General features: G+C 43.4%; 1 non-coding gene across 1 annotated transcript; it reads right to left on the bottom strand.

The window, feature by feature from the left end:
• Positions 1 to 5,380: 5,380 nt before the first annotated feature.
• On the bottom strand, positions 5,381 to 5,453 carry trnar-ccu (transfer RNA arginine (anticodon CCU)). The gene has a single exon. It is a non-coding gene; the product is annotated as a tRNA-Arg (tRNA).
• Positions 5,454 to 7,878: the final 2,425 nt, after the last annotated feature.

Here is a 7,878-nt window from a genome sequence, read left to right on the forward strand (position 1 = left end):
AATTCAGTAATAATCTGGTATTAAGGATCGACTCATGACCATGAGTACATTATCGATTGTTGCGAAAACACATCTGTTTCACTAGTGTCATTCAGGGATGGAAATCTGCCCCTCCTCATCTTGGTCTGGCCTACATGTGACTCCAGATCCACAGCAACGTGGTTCACACTATAACTGCCCTCTGAAATGACCAAGTAATCCACTCAGTTCAAAAGCAACCAGCAATAAAAGCTGACCAGCCAGTGATGCCCACGTCTGCATGAGTGGATAACAAAATAGGAGGAAGGGAGCAGGATGGGGTGAGGGTGGGGATTCTGGAGTTTAAGGTCTGGGCAGCTACAGACACAGCATGCCAAAGATAGAGGGAAGAAAACAAGGATAGCCAAGAGGCAGAGGTCAGAGGAATATCAGTGAAATGTGTCATTACAGCCCAATCTTAGCTGAGCTCCTTAGAACTATTTTGTTTCTATGCGATTTACATTGAACTGGGTCCTGCATATTTGAACAGCCTGGTTATTTTGAAAGCTTTAAGAAGTTAAATATTTCAAAGTCTTTAAACATGACTCGAGGAACTAATAGCCCTATAAGCCCTTCCTGATGAAGGGCTTAAGCCTGAAACGTCGAATTTCCTGCTCCTTGGATGCTGCCTGACCTGCTGCACTTTTCCAGCAACACATTTTCAGCTCTATAGGAACTAAGTAAATGTGAAGAGACAAAAGGAAAGGGGAGGTTAGGCCTCTGTTCTTCAGCCTCGAGAGAACCTGGTGTTTGAAATGGCAACAGTGGATATTGATTTGGAATGAACAACCATGAGGTGGGCTGGGGGTGTTTCAGTGGGCAATTTGAGGGCAATGGGCTTAGTGAAGATTTGATGGAATTTTTCCAAATTCTTGATATTTAATTGATAAGAATGCTGATTATACCAGTGACACACTCTGATCTGCAACAGAAACTCATAAAGGAAAGGCTGAGCAAATTGAGCTGCACATGTAGGTGGTGAGTTTACACACCAGACCCAGGCAGGAAGCACTATGCATTGAGTATAGAGCTCAATGATCAGCCACTAAAGGGGAAGCAGGCTCAAGGAGTCAAACGGCCTGTCTTGGTGTTACCACGTTACATGTCGGATGGTGCAAAATATTGGATTTGTGCTAAAGTGCGTCTCCACTTTCAATTGTTATTTGTTGCAGTCACGTTAAGTTGTGTCTGTGGATTCTTGAACATTACTGTTGGGAAATAATCATAATTGCTTATTAATATTCTTCAGAGATTTTGGTTTATTGGCATCTCTCTTTAAAAATAGTAGATAAATAACATCCAAGCAGACCATGCCTTGTTTGTGACTAATATCACACACCATATGATTTCAGTCTCAGCTCAAACTGAGTCCAGACCAAACCATAGAATTTTTCAAAGCACTTTACAACCAATTAAGTGCTTCTGAAGTATAATGTGGGACAGTCAAAATACCAACAACAACATTCCTCAAACAGTAAATACTTCCTCGGGTCTTTTCTCCAGCAATCAATTCACAGTCATCATTAGACTCTTAACCCCAGGTTTCCATGGTAGGATTTGAACCTGGTCCACAGAATATTACCTGGGCCTCTGGATTAACAGTGCAGCAATAATACCACTAGGCTATCATCTTCCCTAACAGAACATAAATGTTGGCAGTAAAACAGTAAATTAAACAATGGACTGACTCCCTTTCAAAAAAAAGAGAGAGTTCATATTGTAACTGTTTCATTTTCCATTATTCTTCCATTGGATAAAGTTAAAAAATCACATCACACCAGGTTCGAGTCCAACAAGTTTATTTGGAAGCACATGTGTCTCCCCATATCCATGAGTGATATGTTTCAAGACCTACTGTAGATGCCGAAAACTGCAGATAGTAGTGAACCTTATCATTTAAATGAGAGACCCCTGAAATTATTTCTGGAATGTTCCATGTAACATTTTCCGGCCGTGGTAAACCGCAGATAACTGAAACAGCAGAAACCGAACAGCCAGGGAATTCCTAGAGGCATGGCACTCATCCACAGATTCAATCAAAAGCACATCGACCTGGACCCAATATACCAGCCACTGCAGCGGACAGCTGGAACTGACAACCGGAAGCGGCAGAGACAAACCACTATAAATTCCCAAGGAAACATCACAGAAGCGCTTCACAGGAGGCTCCCAAGCACTGAGGATGTCACCTAGACAGGGGACGAAATATCTGCAACACAAATTCCCAGCTCAGCGAACTGAACCACAACAAAGACCAACATTTGTTACCTGTCTGTAACTGCCCGCAAACAGAGTAGCTTGCTAGGCCATTGAAAGTGCAGTTCAGCTGTGTGCCTGGAATCAGAATCAATTACAATATAATGACAACCATTATTAAGACCGGTTTCCTTTTTAACTTCCAAGTTTATGGCAGTTTGTAGAATTTAAATTCCAATAATAATATGTTTTGGACCTTATCATCAGCTTGACCTTTAGGATTATCCAATCAGTGACATCACCATGATGCAGCCACCCCCCCCTACTGGTGAGTTACGGTTACTTGGGAATGAATAGGCTGGAGTTGATTTCCCTGGACAGTTCGAGGTCGAGGGGTGACCTTACGGAGTTTATAAAATCATGAAGGGCATGGATAGGGTGAACAGAGAAGGTCTTTTCTCTGGGTTGGGGAAGTCCAGAATTAGAGGGTGTAGGTTTAGGCTGAGAGGGGAAAGATATAAAAGGGACCTAAGGGGTAACTTCGTCACGCAGAGGGTGGTGTGTGTGTGGAATGAGCTGCCAGAGGAAGTGGTTGAGGCTGGTACAATTAAAACATTTTAAGAGGCATCTGAATGGGTATATGAATAAGAAGGGTTTAGAGAGATATGGGCCAAGTGCTGGCAAATGGGACGAGATTAATTTAGGATATCTGGTTGGTATGGACATGTTGCCCGAAGGGTCTGTTTCCATGCTGTACATCTCTATGACTCTGTAATCAATTCAGAATCTAGCACTTTCCAGTCAAGAGTAACGTGTTGTGTCTGTGACTTTTCCAATTATTAGGTTTGTTTCAATTGGATTCAGTCTAGCTTCAGCTGCCTGTTGTGGATAGTATTTTGACTTGGAGGCAAAATGCAGTTGCAGTTGCTTCTGCAACCGTATCCTCAGCTTCCTGACCTCACAGACCACAATCTGTGAAAATAGACAACACCTTCTCCATGATAACACTCAACACTGGAGCCCCCGAATAATGCATTCTCAGCTCCCTACTGTACTCCCTGATCACTCACGCCTGTGTTGCCAAATTCCAAATAAATGCAATCTACAAGCTTTAGCAAGTTTTGAGAAGATTACCATGCAAAATACTGGGCAAGGACTGTAACAAACACTACCTTGGACAAACAGGCAGAAAACTAGCCACCAGGATACATGAACACCAACTAGCCACAAAAAGACATGACCCTCTCTCACTAGTATCCTCACATACGGATGAGGAAGGACACCACTTCGACTGGGACAACACATCCATCCGAAGACAAGCCAAACAGAGACACGCACGAGAATTCTTCGAAGCATGGCATTCCATCCAGAACTCTATTAACAAACACATCGAGTTAGACCCCATCTACCAACCCTGAGAAAAGGAACAGAAGTGAGTTCACCACAGGAAATAACATCACCACAGGAAATGACATCACCAACCCAAACAAAAACCAAAAAATATGAATAGAAAGCAGGAATTTTCAACAGTGCTTCGCCTGAGGCCCACTGAAGATGTTACCTAGGAGGGTGATGAAACATCTGGAAATGAACCTTCCAGCTCAGCGAGCAAACCTACATCCAAAATCTACGAGTTTGCTAACGACATCACCATGGTAGGGTGGATATCAAACAACGTTGAGTCAGAATACAGAAAAAAAGATAGAGGGCTTGGTGACCTGGTGCAAGATGTTATAAATCACACAACACCACGTTATAGTCCAACAGGTTTATTTGGAAGCACTAGCTTTTGGACCGCTGCTCCTTCGTCAGGTGGTTGTGGAGTATCAGAATAAAAGATACAGAATTTATAGTAAAAGTTTACAGTGTGATGTAACTGAAATTATATATTGAAAAAGATCTGGATTGTTTGTTAAGTCTCTCATCTTTTAGAAAGGGCATGTTGGTTTCAGTTCTTTCAAATATAAATTCAAAAATTTCTTAAACTTACATTCCCAAGTGAACTTTAACAACAGGTATCATGTTGGCCCAGATAATGCATTGAAGGTGTGAGTTGCCCTGTGTGAGACTGTCTGTGCCCCAATGTTTAGACTGATTCTAATCTAAAAAAGGAATGTACAGACTCTTACATAGATTCATGCAATTTTTGAGGAAAATAAAATGTAATTCTGCAAGTAGAAATTCACGTGTGTGTGTGTGTGTGTGTGTGCTGGGGGGTACGAGTGTCTGTGAAAGAGTGTGCAAGTGTAAAGGGGTATACGTCTGTGAGAGGGTGCATGTGTGAGTGTATGTGTGAGCATATGAGAGAGGGCTTGTGTATGTGAGAGGGTCTATGTGAGTGTATGGGTCTGTGTGTGTGCCTATCGTGTAGTGAGGTCACCTGTAGTGTGACATGAACCCAAGGTTCCGGTTGAAGCCATCCCCATGGGTACCGAACATGGCGATCAGTCTCTGCTCAGCCACTCTGCATTGTTGCCTATCCCGATGTCTGCCTCGGAGACTCTGCTGTAGCATGGTGCATTGGTGAGACCAAGTAGAGGCTACGGCATTAAATGAATGGGCACCGCACAACAATCAACAGGCCAGAGTGTTCCCTCCCAGTCGGAGAACACTTCAGCAGCCTGCGACACTCGACCTCGGACCTTCACGGACAGTCCTCCAAACCGGACTTCAGGACAGGCAACAACGAAAAGTGGCCAAGCAGAGGCTGAAAGCCAAGTTAGGTACACATGGGAATGGCCTCAACTAGGACCTTGGGTTCATGTCACACTACAGGTGCCCCCACTGCACTACGCGCACACACTCCTACAAGTCCTCTCTCATACGCTCACACATACACCCTCTCACAGACTTATACCCCTTTACACTCATACATATATCCATACTTTCTCACAGACACTCATACCCTCCTGCACACACACACAAGTTTGTGAGGTGAATTTGCACTTGCAGAATTATATGTTATTTTACTCAAAAACGGCACAAATCCACATAAGATTCTGTAAATCCCTTTTTTTAAGATGAGAATCAGTCTGAACATTGGGGTATAGGCAGCCTCACACTTTCGATGCATTATCTGGGCCAACATTGTACCTATTGTTAAAGTTCACTTAGAGGTGTGCAGCAGGGAAACAGACCCTTCAGTCCAACTTGCCCTGTAAATTTTCACCCCAGATGGGACTCGAACCCACAATCCCTGGCTTAGGAGGCCAGTGCCTTATCCATTAGGCCACTGGGGCAGCCTTGAAAATAAAACTTTAAGAAAGTTCTTGAATTTACATATGAAAGAACTGAAACCAACATGGTCATTGTTATAAATTCTGTGTTCTGTGATCTTATACTCCACAACCACCTGATGAAGGAGCAGCGCTCCGAAAGCTAGTGCTTACAATTAAACCTGTTGGACTATAACCTGGTGTTGTGTGATTTTTAACTTTGTACATCCCAGTCCAACACCGGCATCTCCAAATCATGGTGCAATGATCCTCTCTCTCTCAATGTTGGCAAAACAGAAGAACTGATCATTGAGTTCAGAAAGAAAGTTAAAAATCACACAACACCAGGTTATAGTCCAACAGGTTTATTTGAAAGCACTAGCTTTCAAGGTGTTGCCTCTTCATCAGGTGGTTGTGCAGCAGAACCAGAAGGGTTACAGCGTCATAGAGTTATAATGATACATTAAACAAACATGGATTAAGTCTTGCATCTTTTAGGATTGGATATGCTAGTTTAGACTCTTTAATATGTACATTCGAGAACTCCTTTTAAGTTACATTCTCAAGGTGGCTTCAGTTTATCTAACAATAGGTGTTATCTTAACTCAGACAATGTATTAAAGGTGTGACCTTAAAGTCTGTCCCAATGTTGAGTCAGTTTTATTTCTAAAGTGGGACTTACAGAATTTTACATGGATTTATGCAGTTTTTGAACAAAATAAGATGCAAATACAGATCCACCTCATAAATTTATATGTGTGTGCGTGCTTGAGAGACAGAGTGGGTGTGTGTATGTGAGTGTGTGTATGTGGGTGTGGGTATGAGTGCATGTGAACGAGTGTGTGTATGTGTGCATATAAGCCTGTGAAAAGGTGCATAGGTGGATGTGAGTGCGGGACGTGCATGTGTGTGTGCATGGGAGAGAGCCCGTGTATGCCAGAGAGTCTGCGTGAATGTGTGAGTATGTAGGAGTGTGTGTGAGAGTGTGTATGGTGCAGTGGGATCGGCTGCAGTGTGACATGAACCCAAAGTCCCGGTTGAGGCCATCCACATGGGTATCGAACTTGACTATCAGCCTCTGCTCGGCCACTCTGTGTTGTTGTCTGTCCCGAAGTCTGCCTTGGAGGATGGTCACCTGAAGGTTCAAAAAGGCCAAAAATTCAGAAAGAGGGGACGACACGCCTCCACCTACATCGAGGGAGTGGAGGTTGAGAGGGTAGAAAGCGTCAAGTTCCTGGGAATGACGATAACTGACAACCTGTTCTGGACTTGCCATGTAGATGCGATGGTCAAGAAGGCATAACAACACCCCTTCTTCCTCGGGCAGCTCAGGAAATTCAGCATGTCCACAAGGACACTCACCAGCATGAGCAGATGCACCACAGAAAGCAATGTATCTGGGTGCATCATGACCTGCTACAGCAACTGCCCAGGACCGTAAGAAACTACAGAACATTGTGTGCACAGCCGAGACCATCACGGAATCCACCCTCCCATCCAGGGACTCTATTTACACAGCTCGCTGCCACAGAAAGGCTGCTAACATCATCAAAGACCCATCACACCCAGTAATGATCTCCTACAACCTCTTCCATCGGGTAGATACAGAAGATTGAACCATGCACCAGCAGGTTCAGAAAGTTTTTTCCCTGCTGTTATTAGACTGATGAATGGAGTCTCTAACTTCAAATATCATTGATCTTGTTAATGTTAAAAATCACACAACACCAGTTTGCCTAATGTACACCCTGTGCAGTGTAACCTTTCCAAACACCACCCCCCACCCCATGATCTCTATGTCCTTGCTCACTATGATCTGCTGTACTGTTTGCAAACAAGGCTTTTCACTGGACATAAGTACATGTGACAATCAATCAAATTAAAAAAAACATTATCAATCCAAATCCCACTCTAGTAACTCGAGTGTAAAATCAAAGGCGGTACAGTCTTGGGCTGACTGTTGCTTTGATAAAAGGTAGAGCCATCATAGTCCTCGCAGACCATGGGGCTGTTCTCTTGTTACAGAGAGACAACTGTTGATGGTTTAACCTGAGAATCAGCACACCTCAGACAAAGGGAGGGTCTTTCATGGTAACCTCAGTCAGAGTGGGAATTAAACCCATGTTGCTGTTAGCACATTAACCAGCCAAGCTAAGGACAGCTATTCTCACTTATCGATCAGCATTCAGTGCTTTTGACTCTGCTGCGGTGAGCTCAAAAACTAAATGTGTGAGAGATGAAGTGGATTGAGAAGAAATTTAGATGGAGTGAATAAAAATGACATGGGAGTTGTTAAACCCAATTGGGTAAATGGCTATATTGTAGTGGGGATAATGCCGTTAGGGTGGGTTTAACTCGGTAACTCTGACTGAGGTAATGTTGTGTGCAAGAGTGGAGACCAAGGGTAAGTTACCACCAACTAAAACCGCAGAGAAAATAGCTCATCAAT

This window comes from Hemiscyllium ocellatum, chromosome 15 (genome assembly GCF_020745735.1).
Source record: "Hemiscyllium ocellatum isolate sHemOce1 chromosome 15, sHemOce1.pat.X.cur, whole genome shotgun sequence".
NCBI lineage: Eukaryota > Metazoa > Chordata > Chondrichthyes > Orectolobiformes > Hemiscylliidae > Hemiscyllium > Hemiscyllium ocellatum.